This window comes from Sceloporus occidentalis, unplaced genomic scaffold (assembly GCF_023333645.1).
Source record: "Sceloporus occidentalis isolate IW3139 unplaced genomic scaffold, rSceOcc1.0.p SCAF_255, whole genome shotgun sequence".
Taxonomy (NCBI): Eukaryota; Metazoa; Chordata; class Lepidosauria; order Squamata; family Phrynosomatidae; genus Sceloporus; species Sceloporus occidentalis.
Window position 1 is genome coordinate 986,806 of NW_028317235.1, and position 18,517 is coordinate 1,005,322.

Consider the following 18,517-nt stretch of genomic DNA (forward strand, 5'->3'; position numbering starts at 1 on the left):
GCATCATTTCGGGACTCTCTTCCATGCGTTTGCGAAGGTGTACTTTTAGCAGATCCTTCAGCTTCCTGACTATGGCTGCTCACGGTTTTCAAGGAACACATCCATCTTGCTGCCTAGATGGGAGAACACTGGGATTACCTGGGCCAGACTGGCAGTGTTTGATCTTAAATTTTCTGTGGCATCCCTGAATGGTTTAAGGACTGTCACTAGCTGGGCGATCACTGTCCAATCCTCCCTATTCAATGGAGATGTAATCCCAATATTGTGCTCTGAGGCAAGATTATGGATTGCCCTCTGCTGCTCCAAAATCCTCTCCAGCATGTCTAACGTGGAGTTCCACCGTTTACTGACATCCTGACGTAGGCAGTGTACGGGAAGACCTGACCTCTCTTGCTCTTCCCTCAAAAGTTGGCTAGCCTTAACACTATGGTGAAAGTGCCCACCATATCTTTCTGCAGCGGGACAGAACTACTGCTGCCACATTAGTTCCTTCTGACATTGCTGCCTTCACTACAAGAGGGATGATGTGGGCTGCACAGCACACACCAACAATATGACCATCTCGCAGCGTTTTCACCATATTGGCACCTCCGTCAGTTACCACAAAACCAACTTCAACATTGGTGCCTGCCTCTGCTCCCACCCAAAGGCTAAACATTTTCCTCATCGTATGCAGAATATTCTGGGAAGTGTGCTTTTCATCCATCACTTCTGCATGGAGAAGGAATGATCGGTAGCCTGCTGCAGCAGCTTCCTTGGGCACACCGGGCTGCCACCAGTGTGCTGTCAAAGAAAGAAAGGCATGCTGCCCACTAGGTGCACTCCACAAATCTGTTGTGAAATGAACAGACTGACCAGCAGCCTTGGAAAGCTCCTCTTTCACTGCTGCAACACAGGACCGATACAATGAGGGGACAATGTTCCTGCTGAAAGTGGAACGTGACGGAACTGTATATTGTGGAGCCACAGCCGCCATCAATTGTTTGAAAGGCTCCCCTTCGATCATAGAGAAGGATGCCCCTCCAACAGCAATGAACTGACCAATAAGTCGCGTTACTTTATTGGCCAGCTGTTTGGGCATTGACCTTTTGGATTGGAATGCCACAAATTGCTCCAGGGTGGGCTGGACATGCAGTGCTCCAACCTGCCTTGGTCTCTGGCTGCCAGCAGTAGCTGCTGCTGCTGCTGCTGCTATTGGCTCAGAAGCAGCTGTTGGGGTTTTTCCACGGCCACCAGCTATGCTGCCTGCACTAAGTTTTACTTCTGCATCTTTCCCCAATAGCACAGCGTTGAGTGCTGAGGTGATGCTTCATGCTAGCACTGGTAAAATGGCCAGACACTTTCCCTCTGCTTATTAGCTTCCCACAATGTTTGCACTTTCCATAGCGCCCTTCTTCAACATTTTCAAAGTGCTCCCAAATTGGGGCGCGCATAGCCTTGGAGTGTGCCTTGGGTGCTGCTCCTACTGCTCGGGGTGGATGAACAGAGGCAGAACTAGTGGTGGTGGGACTGGTGGTAACAGTACTGGCCATAGTGGGACTGCTAATTGCTTTAACTTTAGATTTGCTAGGTTTTGCTGCTGCTGGTGGTGGTGATGGTGATGATCGTAGCGGAGAAGGTGGAGGCTCAGGGGAAAATTTGCACTAGTCATTTGGACACTGCTCCCTGAGAAATCTGATTCCTGACCACTCATCTCCTCTACTTCCTCTGGCTCATAGTCTAGTTCTTCATTAGCCAGATGGAATGGAATTCCTGCTAGGCTGGAGCTAAGACTGATATCGTCGTGAGACTCGTGACTAGTAGTAGTGCGAGCAGGAAGAACAGACTCTGCACTTGGCCTCTCAGTCTCAGGGTCCTCTGCTACCTCGCTAGGTGGAGTTCCACTATGTGTAGCCCTCTCTCTAACTGTCTTTACAAAAATATTGTAAGGACTTGGTGGCTTGCTAGAGGTACTAGGAGGACATGGCGTGGCGGTACCGGTGGGAACAGTAGGCCCAGCACTAGTGGTGGTAGAGGCGGTAGAGATGCGGGTGGTGGTGGTGGTGGTCGTTTTCCCTACGAAGGAATGAGATCTCTTTGGTTTGGGAAAACCCCTCTGAGTCTTGCTGCTAATTTGGCTCTGCTTGGTACCTTGCATGCTGCTTGTGGATGGGGAAGATGCTGCTTGGGGCAAAAGGCACTTATTTTTACTCACTGGGCTAGTAGAAGTACTAGTTGTGCTACCCTTTAACTTTGAACGTGCTTCTGGTGCTTTAGGCTTTCTGTAAAAAAACATAGAGCTTGTGGGCCTAGCCGCACTACTACTGCCTGCTTTTGGTGCCTTTCCTTTACTTGATGATCCTTCAAGCAATGCTTCTCCAAATGATAAGCGAGAGCTTGGCCTACTTGGCCGACTAGACTGACGCAAAGGCTGCATCTTAGAACTGGTGCTGGTGGCGGTGGTGGTGATAGATGGAGCTTGTCCCTCCTTAGTCCCAAAAGGAGGATCCATTTTAAATTTTGTGTTGTGTGTGTAGTGTAGTGTTTAAAAAAAACGTAAAAAAAAAAAAAAAAAGGGGGGGATAAAAAAATTAAAGCCTTTGAATTTACACGGGCCTAAGAGCCTATCCTACTACTATGCTAAGCCTAAAGCTATATTTCTTAGTATTCTAGTCTAATTCTAGGCAGGCGCTCTCAAGCCCACTAAGCTAAAGTGAGGTTAAATTATATATAATATTATATTAATAGATTAGAATTACTTATATTATGGATTATAGATAGAATATAGATTATGAATTAGAAATAATTACTTATATATATTATAAATTAGGAATTAGAATTTATTATATTATGTTATATAATATTAGAAGAATTACTTATATTATGGATTATAGATACAAGAATATAGATTATGAATTAGAATTTAGAATTACTTATATTATAGATTATGAATTAGAATTTATATTATATTATATAATATATCATAGATTAAGATTAAAGATTAGAATTATTTTAGTACTACAGCTAGTAGCTTGAAGCTTTGCTTAGTACAGTTGTTGTCGTCACACAGTCAATTTTTCTTGAAAAGAAATTAGAAATAAAATAAAATGTCACAGCAAAACAGTTAGCTTTACTGCTTGCTGAAACACACAGCACTTATGCGGCTGCACTCACTAGCCCAACAAGTTCACTTCACTGATGGACTGAAGTGAGCAAAACACTAAGGGTACTTTTAATAAAACTAAAATAAAATGTAAAATAAATGAGAAAATCTTTGCAAAACAGTTAACGTCACTGCTTGCTGATCAAAAAAGAACACAGCACTTATGCAGCTGCACTCACTAGCCCAACAAGTTCACTTCACTGATGGACTGAGGTGAGCAAAACAAATGAAATAAAATGAAATATTATTAATTAAGAAAAATTGACTTGGTCTCTTGCTGTTGCTAAAACAAAGCACAAACTATAGAGCTGCAGCACCAGTACTAATAAGATTAGCTGAACTATAAGCTAGTAGTAATTATTAATTTTATTAAGATAAGAATTATAGAATTATTGATATTAATGATTTTAGATTAGACACTAGTAGATGTCTTGAATGTCTACAGTACACTCTACACTAGTATACTATTACTAACTGTAGTATATATAACTGACAAATATATATAATTTTATAATGTATTCAATTATTAATTATTAATATTACTGATTTTAGATTAGACACTAGTAGATGTCTTGAATGTCTACAGTACACTCTACACTAGTATACTATTACTAATACTATACTAACTATAGTATATATAACTGACAAATATATATATAATTTTATATGTATTCAATTATTAATAATATATTCTATTAAATTATTTATAAATTCTATTATTTAATTTATTTAACCAGGACAGGCAGTAGGCACTAGTGCCAGCCCAGGGCAAGGGCACCCCAGTGCCAGTGAGGCACTGAGTGCACTGTCAACTCAACAGCACTACAACTGTGTAGTGCTGTTGAGTTGACAGTGCACTCAGTGCCTCACTGGCACTGGGGTGCCCTTGCCCTGGACAGTTGTCTGTCATCAACTGTGATGACAGACAAATGAAATAAAAAAATGATTAATATTAAATATTATTAATTCAGTAGAAGTGAGGAAGAGAATGAATCTCTGGTCTTATAAAGGCGGTTTCAGAAATTCAAAAAACAGCAGCACTGGCATTGGATGAGACCCTTAGCGTGACGTCACAAGAGTGAGCTGATTGGAGAGACGAGGATCAGCTCACTCCTGTTTGAAATTTTGGCGGCTGCGCGGCAAAAATGAAGACGATCACGAAGAATCTTCGATTCTTCGTGGTTGTGAGTCTTCATCTTCTCCTACGTTTTGCCGGCACTGTATTCTCTTTGGCGTGTCTTCGGCACGAACAAAAAAACGGCCTCTTCGTGCTCGTTTACATGTTCGCCCGAAGACGAATGCGCAAGTCTAATGTATATGCTTCACCAGTCAAGAATGAAAGAATGGAAATTTTAGAGTGTATCTCCTTCTTCCCCTCTAATAGTTGGAGGTGTTTTTAATTGTCTATTACCGTGCGAAAATAGAAGTGGAGGGGATGAGAACCAGAGGGTAGATAGAACTTCTCGCCCGCTTCAATTTTTTATCATTGATTTTAAATTGAAAGATACGTGGAGGCTTTTAAAACCCTCTAACTCTGGATATACCGTATTGGCTCGGATATAGGCCGCCCTCGTATATAGGCCGCCCCCGTATATAGGCCGCACCCTAAAAGTTTGGTGCTTTTTTAAAGAAAACGTTTTTTTCTTTAAAAAAGCACCAAAAAAACATGCTGCCACTCTGTCTCCCCCCCCCCGAGATGTGCTGCCAATGTCCTCCTCCCCCCTCCCGAGATATGCTGCCACTGTCCTCCTCCTCCTCCCCCCGAGATATGCTGCCACTCTGTCCCCCCCCCGAGATATGCTGCCACTCTGTCTCTCCCCCCTAGATATGCTGCCACTGTCCTCCCCCCCGAGATATGCTGCCACTGTCCTCCTCCTCCTCCCCCCGAGATATGCTGCCACTGTCCTCCTCCTCCTCCCCCCCGAGATATGCTGCCACTCTGTCTCCCCCCCGAGATATGCTGCCACTCTGTCTCTCCCCCCCCGAGATATGCTGCCACTATCCTCTCCCCTGAGATATGCTGCCACTGTCCTCCTCCCCCCTCGAGATATGCTGCCACTGTCCTCCTCCTCCCCCCCCGAGATATGGTCCCACTCTGCCCCCCCCCCGACTTACCAGAGGAGACTCCCGGGTGTCTTGCGGGGCCGGCACGGGACATCTACGCAATACGCGTACACAACTTCCGGTGCCGGCACTCAGCTGATGTGCCAGCACCGGAAGTTGTATACGCGTATTGCGTAGATGTCCCCTGCCGGCCCTGCAAGACACCCGGGAGTCTCCTCTGGTAAGTCTTGGGGGCAGAGGTAAAACGCATCGTGCAGACGGTCACCGGCTGCGGCGATGCGGGTAAACAACCTCCGCAGCCGGTGACCATCTGCACGATGCGCTTAGACAACCTCCCGTGCCGTGGAAAGTGCTGGCAGGGGAGGCTGTCTAAGCGTATCGGGGAGTAGGATGCAGGTCCCCTTCACCGCTGCGGGGGATCTGTATCCTAACCCCGCTGCCTGCCCGGCGCCCGGGACTGTATGTCCCGGGCGTCGGGCGCTAGACCCCAAATATAGGCCGCACCCCCACTTTAAAGACTTAAAGTGGGGGAAAAAAGTGCGGCCTATATTCGAGCCAATACGGTACATGGTCAAATGGCCAGGTCAGCTCCCGCATTGATTTTATGTTGTTTTTAACATAAACATTACTGTTGTTTTTAATCTCCAGGACATGTTTTTAGAAGATCCAGGCCATAAGATTTTAAAAACTTGTGTGAGCAGAAAAAGAACCAATATTCCACGTGCAATAAAACCAAATAGACAATAAATACTTCCCCACACTAAAAGCAGCCTCCAAAAACACTCTTCGTGTTTTCCCTTGCAGGGGATATCCTGTCATCCGATGAACTTCCGAGTTACATCAGCAGTGGTTCAACCTGGAAAGGAATGCCTGATTGGGCATTTGAAACAGCCCAATCGCGCGATCGGGCAGTTTGAAATGTGACAGCTTTCCGGCTTTCATGCCGGAAGCTGTTACATCACATTCTGCTTTCAGTGGGGAGTCCGGGCTGTCAAACGACAGCCTGATCTCCCGTGCAGCGGCAGGGATGTGTCCCTGATGCTGCAAGAAGGGCTGGACGTACCGGAACGTCCATAGGTGTTTCTTAATAGGCGTTTTTTGGACATCTCGGTACGTCCATAGGGGATTGAAGGGGTTAATTTATATACATTCTTAAATTTATTTAAAGTAAATAGGGCTTCATCAATTAATGGGTTGATAAGTGGGTGCTCTTTAATGATTTTTTAAATATTTGCCCCAAAAATTGCCAAATAGACTGATTCGATCCAATAACAGCCTGTCACTCTTGAGTCTGGATTAAACCAAGCAAGTGAATGCATAGTTATGGTTATCTCATGCAATTGTGTTACATCTGAATATAATATACCACCTTCTTTTATGGTGTGTTTAAGTATATGTTGTGAAATTCTGTTTTTTTTATCTGAAAAAAGTTTTTGGAATTTTTGAAGTATATTGTTTTTTACTCTTAAGGGTATTGTCCTTAGCAAGTGTAGTAACTTGGGCATAATATAAGAATTTATGATATTAACTCTTCCTAACCAGGAAATTTCAAGACCTCTCTATCTGTTCAGCTTCTCTCTAAGATCTTTAAATAGAGTCAAATAGTTAATATCTATAAATTTATCGATATTCATTACTAATTTTATCCCCAGATAATCGATGTTAACATCGTTCCATTTAAATTTATAGTTTTTTCTCAGCTCATCCGCTTTCTTGCTTGTCAAATTAGCTTTAAGTATTTGTGTTTTATGAATGTTCATTCTATCGTCTTTAGTAGCGCGGGAATGGATATAGTTGGGTTTGTTAGTGTCAAGAGGACATCATCAGCATATAATGCTATTTTATGATTTATATCTGCTATAGATATTCCCGAAATTTCCATATTTTGTCTGATCATATTGGCTAATGGCTCGATAGACAGTATTATATAATAAGGGAGCCAATAGGCAACCCTGGCGAGTTCCGTTATGTATTTGAAAATATTCTGATTGGAATAATGGGCCAACTAACCGTGCTGTAGGATTGGTGTATAAACTCATAATATTAAACTCGAGGGAGTATTTTAATCATCAAGGCAATACTCTTACCATTAATGATGTATTTAGGGGTTTCCCCCTTCTGACTTGTACGCAAAGAAACTTATGCATGTTCGTTTTATGTTTTTCTGGAACTCCAGAAGTGAGCAACTTAAAAGAGAGAAAGCATGCAAACAAAACGTGAATGGTGGTAAGGGGATGCCTGATGTGAAGCATATTTTATTTATAAAGTTTTTTACTATGTGTTTTAAAAACTTTTACAAAGAATGTACTTTTGCTTACTTTTTACACTACGCGGCTGGTCATATTTTTAGGAAATATAACTTTTACTCGGTGTCTCTGAACTCTCCTGTGCTTTTAAATCCGCCAAAGCAGTATGTCACAGGACATATGGAAAAAGGCAGGGCCGCTTTTAAAATGGATTTGCAGCCTTCTGTGTTTAACCCCTTAATGACAAAAGCCCGCACCTGTACGGGCTCAAAATGGATTGTTTTCAATGGGTTTAAGGACAGCCCATTGTCCTTAAGGGGTTAAACTATACAGTTGTTTTATATAGCCTTTTTAATTGTCCCACAGTTGACCAGTAACGTGTTTTATGGATTATGATAAATTGTATAAAAGAAGCAATTTGGAAGACCAGGAATATTTTATTGCTTAAGAAAATATATAGAGCCTTCCATTTGTCTTAAGATGGCTTTAAGCAACATGTTCACACACTTTTTAAAGGATTGTAAACACATGGGTTGAGTGAAAGCAAAGAGTCTTTGGTGTCTTAATATGTGGAACATTTTACTTGGAATGGACTGAACGTCCCAAAGACTGGTTTTATGTATTTATTGTAATTTTATGTAAAATGTTTAAGTTCATTTTATTATTTGAAATGTTCCATTATATCTTTGAACCTGTTTTAAAGTATTTATTTATTGTATTGTAGAAGTATTATTAAACACTCATCTACAGACACCAGACAAGCCAGAAGGCTTGTTTTTCCCTCAGAAATCTCATGGTGCTTCCACAACCACAAGGGATTCTGGGTAGGTGCATGCAAATAAGGTTAACAATTATCACCTTTGCCTCTATATCCACTTTATACATGGATCCCTTGAAAGTAATTGCACGCTGTACAAGACAGCCTTAAGACAAAACTCGGGAAGAGGTACAATAGCCAGATCACCACTCATGGACAGCTGTTTCGTCCTTCATGGGACTCATCAGCATGAGGTTGTGATACTGGCTTAATAGTTGAGGCTTGGGGTAGCTAAGAAATACCATTACATAAGTTATGGTGGGTAAAAGATGATGGAAACCCTTCCACTTAAATTTAAGGGGTAGTAGAAGTATTATTAAACACTCATCACAGACACCAGACAAGCCAGAAGGCTTGTTTTTCCCTCAGAAATCTCATGGCGCTTCCACAACCACAATAATACTTCTACTACCCCTTAAATTTAAGTGGAAGGGTTTCCATCACCTTTTACCCACCATAACTTATGTAATGGTATTTATTGTATTGTTGCATATAGCTAATAAAATAGCAGCATTCTGTTCTCAATTAACCCGTTGTGACCTGGCTTGGTTCCTGATTTGGCTCTTCCACTGCTCGTGTTGACGCGGCTTGTTCTGACTCGCCTCCTGGATTCCGATTCGGCTTTGATACTGTCCTTCTGGTTCTGACCCGGTCTGCCTAACTATGTCTGCTCTGCCTGAGCGTGCACCCTGCCTGAGGGCTCCCTGCCGTGTGTCCAGTGCCCTGCCGTGTGTCCAGCCGTGTGCCTGAGGCGCCCGCCCCCTATCCGAGTACGAGACACCTGTCCCCCATCCGTGTTCCTGCTGCGGTAATATTCCAGCCACAGCACCCTGGCATGACAGGCGCATCGTCCAGTTAGGGCTAAAGGAACCGATAAAAACCCCCCAAACATAGACCAAATAATTGAGACCACACCATATATGTTGGAAAAAATATTGTCCACAGCTTTATTATAACCACAGAATTAAATATAATATATATATATATGATATAAACATACCAAAACATAACAATAAGTCATTGTCCAAACAAGATAACAATGAAAACCCCTTACACATTCCCACCTGTCAAAACCCATAGACAATGACCCCCAAGATAACAGATCTAACAATAAACATCACCATACCTTTAAGGTACAATACCTTACCAAACCAACAGTAGGGGCATACCGTGACACCCCTACACCCCCAGGTTCTGAGCCACAGACCAGCTCGAAACCTACCATACCAACCAACACCACCAACCAATCAACCCAAATTAACCGAAACATCCCAATATACCCCGCCTAACCAAACCGGCACCGCCGCTGTGACAAAGCGAAGCCAGAAGAAAAACAAAAATATAGGGAGGGAGGGTGGGACAAAAGCAGGTAAGTGGCTCAAATTAAAAGTGACCGTTATCTAAAATGTCCGCCCATTTATAGCACCCGATAAGCCCCACCTACTAAACCCTGCAACCAACCCCAAAACTAGAGGCATAACACCAGCCCTCCTCCTAGCTCTGTCAAGGCCTGCTCCGCTAAGCTGCGCTGCTCCTCTGGCCACATGACAGGCGCATCGTCCAGTTAGGGCTAAAGGAACCGATAAAAAACCCCCAAACATAGACCAAATAATTGAGACCACACCATATATGTTGGAAAAAATATTGTCCACAGCTTTATTATAACCACAGAATTAAATATAATATATATATATATGATATAAACATACCAAAACATAACAATAAGTCATTGTCCAAACAAGATAACAATGAAAACCCCTTACACATTCCCACCTGTCAAAACCCATAGACAATGACCCCCAAGATAACAGATCTAACAATAAACATCACCATACCTTTAAGGTACAATACCTTACCAAACCAACAGTAGGGGCATACCGTGACACCCCTACACCCCCAGGTTCTGAGCCACAGACCAGCTCGAAACCTACCATACCAACCAACACCACCAACCAATCAACCCAAATTAACCGAAACATCCCAATTATACCCCGCCACTAGCCAGACCTTGACCCCTCAAGCCGTCTGAGCACCGCCACACCGAAAAAACTGGGCTTTAACAATACCATCACGAAAACCTAAGTTCAAAAAATCCAAACCAACGTTAGATAGATGAACACCATCACCCCGAAAATACCCAGGCATCATAGACTCCAACTCCCGGTGACGAACCACCACACCTCCAGCACGTCTAATGAACGCTGCCATCAACTTGTTCACCTTACCCCTGCAACGAGCTAAAGCGGAAGGAACTCTAGCGTACCTCCAACACAACCTCGGAACCATTTCCGACCAAATCACCAGAACCCCAGGAACCAACTCACGAAGCCGGTTAACATCCTGCTTCATCTGCTTCACCAACTCCCGCTGCGGAACCAAACCCAAATCATTACCCCCGGCATGAAGCAAAACAAAATCTGGTGACCCGCCAGCCCTCAATAAGCGCCAAAGTTCACCACACACTTCCCTCCACACATAACCCCGAAAACCAAACCATAACACTCTAATCTGGTCCTCAGGAAAGCCCAGCTGCTGACCGTTGACACGAACTGCGGCTCTCCTCTTGGCCCAGAACACGAATGAATGGCCCAGAATCCACACCACCAAACCTGAGGAGGGAAAAACAAAATGTGAAAACAGCCACTAACAGCCCACAAATCATAGTAAACGATCCGGACGTAAATAAGACCGAAAACGAACAGACTCCCATCTCCCAATCTTCTTAACCAACTCATCCCCAAGCCCCAACCGGGCCGCTTCCGTAGCCGCACCTATACGAAAAGAATGCGTCCCAAACTGAGTCGGCTCCAAACCCAACCTCCGCAATCCTTCTCTAAAAACCCGAAAAAACTGATACCTGGACAAAGCCGAACCGTCCGCATGCATCAAAAATGAGCCTTCCAACGGAGGGCGACAACCCAAAAACGTAAACGCACACTGAACAGGACATAGAACAGACCCATGCAATGGGTAAAGCACCACATCACACCCCTTACCAAAAACATCCGTCTTAGAACGGCGCAACCGAATCGTAACCAATTCTGCCGTAACAACCACGTCCGACCGTTGCAAACCACCATGGCTGCTACGATTAGAGCTAACCAACTCCCCAATCCTGAAAGCCCCAAAAAAGGCCCACACAAATGCCAATCGAAATAACGCCACCTCATAACCAGAGTAGCAGATACTTGACAAAATATCCCATAACCGACCCAACAATTGAACAGACAACGGCCTCCTTGAATCCAAAGAACGGCAGCCCCTCCTAAAGCCCCGTAACGCCTGCTTAACCAAAAACTGCTTAGTGTAATCAGCCCATCCCTTAAATTTGAACAAAAATGCCAGAGCCGACATATTCCTATCCAAAACCGCAGCGGAAGAGCCGTCCGAAACCAGCCGAAAAAGAAACCACAACAAAGCATCCACCCTCTGAACGTCAGACGAGTCACCACCTACCCAAGCCACCGTTCTGTCCCAAGCATCCCAAACTTTACCATACGCCGCCCAAGTCGCTGGAGCCAAAGAGGACCTCACAAGTCTTGCAAACAGGCGGTCCCTATCCGCCACAGCTCCTCCGGGCAATCCTGCCCCACTTCGCACGCTCCAGGGGCCACCTCTCGAAAACGCACCCACTGAAAACGAGACAAAGAATCAGCAACCACATTCAAAAACCCCGGAACATGCCTCGCCCTAAAAACCACATTCAACGACATGCACTGCAACACGAACTTACGCAACAACCGAACTACCGGAACTGATGCCGCCGACAACCGGTTCACCGCATGAACCACCGCCATATTATCTGAAAAGAAAATCACCTTCCTATTCCTCAATAACGCACCCCACAACGACAACGCCACCACCAACGGAAACAACTCCAAAAAAGCCAGATTCCGCATAAGCGGACTCCCATTCCAAGCCTCCGGCCACCGCTCCGCACACCACCGGCCATTAAAATAAGCCCCAAAACCCACGCTACCGGAAGCGTCAGTGAACAGCTCCAACTCCTCCGCAGAAACCGACAATTCCCGGAAAATCACCGTACCGTTGAAATGTTGGAGAAATGCATCCCACACCTCCAGATCAGCCTTCATGGCCGACGAAACTCTAATAAAATGGTGTGCCGACCGAACACCAGACGTAGCCCGAGACAAGCTGCGACTAAAAACTCGCCCCATCGGAATCGCCCGTCCCGCAAAATTCAAGCGCCCAATTAAGGACTGCAAAGTATGCAACGTAACCTTCCTGGAACCACGCACCTCCCGCACCGTTTGCCTCAAAGCCAACAACTTATCCTGCGGCAACCTGCATTCACCCCGAACAGAATCAATATCCAACCCCAAAAAACTCAAACATGTAGTGGGACCTTCGGTTTTACCCGCCGCCAGGGGAACCCCAAACAGATCAGCCACCCACTCCAATGTACGTAACAAATACCGACAGTCATCAGAACCCGCCGGACCAACACAGAGAAAGTCATCTAAATAATGCACCAAAAAACGACTCCCCGATTCCTCCTTCACTACCCACTCAATAAAGGAACTGAATTTCTCAAAATACGAACACGATATGGAACAACCCATCGGCAAACATAAATCAACGAAATAGCTACCCTCAAAGAAACAGCCCAACAAATGGTGACAATCCGGGTGGATCGGCAGCAACCGAAAAGCCGATTCCACATCCGCTTTCGCCAGCAGCGCCCCAGGCCCAGCCTTCTTAACCAACTCGACCGCCTGGTCGAATGATGCGTAAGAGACCGAACATAGCGCTCTATCGATGTCATCGTTCACCGACAACCCTTTAGGGTACGACAAGTGATGTATAAGCCTAAACTTACCCACCTCCTTCTTAGGCACCACACCTAAAGGTGAAACACGCAAATTAGCCAACGGCACGGCGTCAAAAGGACCCGCCATCCTACCCATATGTACCTCTTTAAACAACTTATCCCTAACCACGTCCGGAAACTCCTTTACCGATTTCAAGTTACGCAAACACAGACGACAATCGCGAACACTAAAAGGAATGAAGAAACCATCCCGAAAACCATCCCGCAACAACACAGCGTCCTGCGAGTTACCGAAGCGGCTTAGCCACGGTAGCATCGCGTCGAACTTCACCGGGGTTTTGCCCAGGGGTAACTGCCGGAGCGGCAGCCCCCCCGGACCCCCCTGTACCACTCGACTTTCCACGTTTAAAGCATCTGTTGAGGCTATGCCCACCCCCACAACCGGAGCATTCGTGCTTAAACTTACAAGAAGCCCCCCATTTACACTGGCCCTCGTTAAAGAGCCAGCAGAAACCTTTCCTATTTGCGGCCGACCCGGAGGCCTGTCCCCCCACGCCGGCCCCCTGCTGAAAGGGAGAAGCCTTTTGCGCCATCATCAGCTTCATCCAGAGGGGAAGGTCCATCTGGTCCCACCTCATCCCCGGATTAGCCGACAATCTCTGCCGAAACTGCTCGTCGTACCGCCACCAGGCCAAGCCTCCGTAGGTACGATAAGCCTCCCAAATACCATCAACATAACAAAACAGGGACGAACACAAAGCAGGCGATTTCTCCCCAATAACGCTAGCTAATATACAAAACGCCCGCAACCAATTACCAAAAGACTTAGGTATCTTCCGATACCTCCGTCTCTTCTCCTCCTCCTCCTTCTTGCTATCCTTCTTATCCTCCTCTTTAAGATCTAAAAATTCCTCCAATGGAAGAAGGGAAAAGATTTCGACATATTCCCCCTTCCACACCTTTTCCTTAATCTCTTTTTTCAAGTGAGCACCTAACGGACCAGCAAAAGACACATAGGCGTTCTGCTTCGCCGCATCAGGAATCTCCCCAGCCAACTCAGCTCGCTCACTCACTACCGCAGCCCCCACATCACCCGACACCTCACTACTAACACCGCCGGACCCCACTACCGCCACCTCCGGCACTGAACCAACAACACCTGAACCCAACGAATTCACCCCCCCAGGGGCCCACACTTGATCTACACGGGGGGCCCGAACATCCACCTGCACCCACGACTCTAACAAGCCTTTTAAACCCTGCAAGATTTGTTGCGCTTGCGCCCCTGAAGACAACTCACCACCTGAACCCTCAGCCGCAGAAGGCCTCTGGGCCGTATCCAGACCGCTGCCAGCCGAAGATGTCCCAGGCACGGCCGCATCTAAACCTCTGCCAGCCTCAGATGTCCCTGGCACGGCTGCCACATTCCGGTCCATGGAGCGATGCCGACTCCCACGATCCCGAGATGAACGACCTCCACGCCTGCGGGGAGAAGAAGACAACCTGGGCCAGACCTCCCGCTCAACCATCCTCCTGGAACGACTGCCCTCCCTGCTCCCGGACCGCCCGCGACGATATCTGGCATCCCCCCTCCGTGGGCTCCTGCTGAGAGACCTGGACCGGCTGAACCCTTCACCCGCACTCCTGCGGGCCGAAACCGAATCTCTGTCCCTCCTGCTTCGCCTCACCCGGTAACGACTTCCCCTGGAGCGATCCCTGGATCTCACGCTGCTGCCCTCCTGCGACCGTGATCTGCCTCTGTAGGCCTGGCCCGAACGGCCCATCCGCCTTTCTCCAGACCCCTCGTGGGCCGTGCTCCTTAGCCTGTGCACGCTATGCCTGCCCGTCTGCTGCCGCTCCACCACACCAACAGCACCCCCTGCCGCCCGGGAGCCCGCTGCATCACCCCCATCACGCTCAGCCAGCCGGCCGCACTGCTCAACAGCGCCCCCCCGAAGGACAGGGCCCGCTGCTATCCCCGGGCCCCTTAAAGCTGCACCCTCCGCGTTGGGAAGGCCCGCTGCCCTTCGCCCGCCACTTAGTGGACCCGAGCCCGCACCCTCCTGCTCACCACGTGGCTCAACTGCATCCTCAGCCGTCCCAACAGCGCCATCCCGGCCTGCCGCGTGGTCACCGCTGCTCCCGGCTCCGCTCCTGGTCCTGGAAAGGCTCCCTGCCACAGCCTCCTCACCGCTCCGCCGCTGCAGAACCTCCTCCGCCGCTGCTCCACGTGTCCGGCGCCGTTCCTGCGTCACCGCCGCTGTCGTCGTTGCCGATGCCGCTCCACTACTCCTCCTCCCGCCGATCCGATCACCGCTCTGCCGCTGCTCCCGGCGTCGTCCTCCACGCGCAGCCTCAGGACTCAGCCGCTGTGGAGGTCGGATCTGCCGCACAGGCCGGGCTGGTTCCCTGGACGCTGTTCCAACTTCAGCCAGCAGAGGGCCAAGGCGTTCTTGAAGCCATCCAGCTCCCTTCTCCATGGCAGCCACTCTGATCCCCTCCAGCAAGGCTCCCAGGTCAGCATCCATCCTGAAAAACAAAAAGAGAGAAGAACCCCAAACCTGATAACGTCCAAAGAAGAACAAAAGCAGGTAAGTGGCTCAAATTAAAAGTGACCGTTATCTAAAATGTCCGCCCATTTATAGCACCCGATAAGCCCCACCTACTAAACCCTGCAACCAACCCCAAAACTAGAGGCATAACACCAGCCCTCCTCCTAGCTCTGTCAAGGCCTGCTCCGCTAAGCTGCGCTGCTCCTCTGGCCACAAGAGACTTACAGCCTGTACTTGCCTCTCTTTCCATCTTCTCCAATTCAGACCATATTGTATTACTATTCAGTAACTAGTATTCAGCCTGTGGTGTGTTTCATTTCACCTATCTGTACCTTGCTTCTGGTAATAATGCATCGTGAGGTACAAACTGAGCCTCTGATATCCCCGCATCAGGGCTCCTACCTGACCTGCTTACCGGAGCCCTGGCACACTTAAGTCACAACGTCGCGGGACTTCAGACAGGCTTTTCTGCTGGACCTGGACCTCCGTGATTCATCTCTGGCACCTCTGCAGGAGGTCCAGGTCCAGCAGAAAAGCCTGTCTGAAGTCCTGCGACACAGCGCGGCTGTAACGGGACACCGGAACAGGATCCGTATCTGGATTCAGACAGGGCTTGACCTGGTGCTGGAGCGAACTGCCTGAAGAGACTCTCGAGAAAATGAAAATGTAGCAGGCACCTCCTGGAGCTTGTCATGAAGCCAAGAAACACGGCAGGACTGAGCCATTGACCTCATCTCGCACAACAAATCTTCTAAATCAGTTTTAGTTCTGTTAGCTAAAATCGTGGCCATAATTTTATAAATTAACATTCAGTCGGTTGACAAACCTCTATTTGTGTAATTTTGTCCTATCGCACATCGTAAAAATTAAAGCAATAATCGTTCAGCAATCTAGGTGCATCTGCCTCCACACGAACTCTGTAACCCGTCTTGCCGAGCGCTGAGGGTGGAAGGATACAGCAGTGGTACAGGGTGGCTGACGATTGCCGCCGGCTTCACCACTACCCTTGCCCCGCTCTGTGGAGCGAACGAGGGATGCGGCCTAGGCCAAGTGACTGTACCTCCCGGCCAAGTCCGGTGACGCCATGAGAGGGGTGAACGGCTGTCCCTACGGGAGGGCAACATCGCCGGTGGAACCACGTGCACGCCCGGCTCCGTGTGTCATTAGCGGAGCTCACTGTTTGATGTTTCATGTGTCCTGGTTAGATTGTAGGGGTGACCCTGAGCCCTAGGACATGGGGTCCCTTATATATTTGGTTTTAACAGCAATGTTTTCCTCATGTTCATTTGCTCCCACTTAGTCAGTCGCAGGCTACTGCAACAGGCACACATTTGATCCAAACCTCTGCGGTTACGCTGCCGTCCTGGAACGTCAAGGGTCTTAATTATCCGTTAGCGTAGGATGGTATCAACTAAACTACGTTCTTTTCACCCACATATAATCCTAATTCAAGAAACTCACTGGAGGGTGGTTGAGGGGGGTTACCCTGAGGGCACCCTGGATCAAAGAATGCATAACTGCATCCTACATATCCAAGTCTAGGGAGGTGGTGATTCTTTTCAGCAAATCAATTCAGTATGTGATTCACTCAATTACTTGATCTAGAGGGTAGATATATAGTGTTAGATATTTCGGTGGGAGAGGAAAGGTTCTTGATGGCGTCGATGTTTGCTCCGGATATTGCATAGTGGGCGGAGTAAACAGTGGGCAGGCGCCCCGCCCTCTGCCTGATTTGCCCACCCTGTCATGTGTGACAAAGGCGTCAGCGCCATCTCGTGCCGCACCTTATCAACCGGCAGTAGAAGAAGGTCCCTGCCCACTGTTTACTCCGCCCACTATGCAATATCCGGAGCAAACATCGACGCCATCTTTGATAGCCGACAACGCCCTAAGCCAGGGCCTACCCCCTATGAGAACCCCCACGATATCACTGTATCCGGTGATCAACCCCGATGGCACATACGTGTTACCTTCTACAGAGTTGACACCTAACAACACGGCTCCTATTATGGTTACGGGAGATAGTGCCGAATCAGGAAAGGGAAATACTATTATCAATGTGCACATAAATGGACAGGCTGAGGAAAGTATATTAATTAAGGAAGGGAAAACGGTAGAAAAACCTAAAGCAGTATTATTTCCACCCGCCCCTCATGGGACCCCTATAACTAGTCCACCAGCCCAGGTTATGATGATAAACCCGGGGGACAGTTCAGAAGAGGAGGGAATAGACATGACTGAGGGTGCAGCGGCTGCCCCGACCCAATCCGATGCCGACCATGGTATGATGCTGAAGAGGGGAAAAAGGTTACCTATACCAACTAAACCCCAGAAACGAACTAGGCCCAAATATACGTTCTCCCCCAGATTCCAAGACCCACCTGTGCTCCTTTCTGAGGAGATAGGAGCTAAGCCCAAACACCCACCTGTTAGTACCACTACTGAGGATGTGGGTATCTGTGATAGTCAAGAGGAAAAAGAGGAGGATTACTCAAATAATTATCGGGGTTTACCTCGTCCACCTACTTCTTCTCCTCACCTACCTCCATTAATGAGAGATACTAATCCCAGAAACCCTATCTCTCCTCAATTTGCTGAAATTATGTCTGATATGGCAGCAATAGTAAAAGCAAGTCGGCTTGCCACTGAAAATGCTGCTCAGGCCACCTGACTCGCCACTGCAAATGTTTCCCCACGAGATGGTCTCGCTTCTACAGAGCCGCGTTCTAAGTATGTAGCATTTAATCCGCAACAACTGTATACGATCATCAAAGATCTCCCTGAACCCGAGTCACATCCAATGCCATTTTACCTGAAAATCTGTCAGGCTTGGACTACCTATGGTTGTACTTGGTCTGACCTAGTTAGTATTGTCCAAGCCAAAACAGGAGACTATGCAGATCT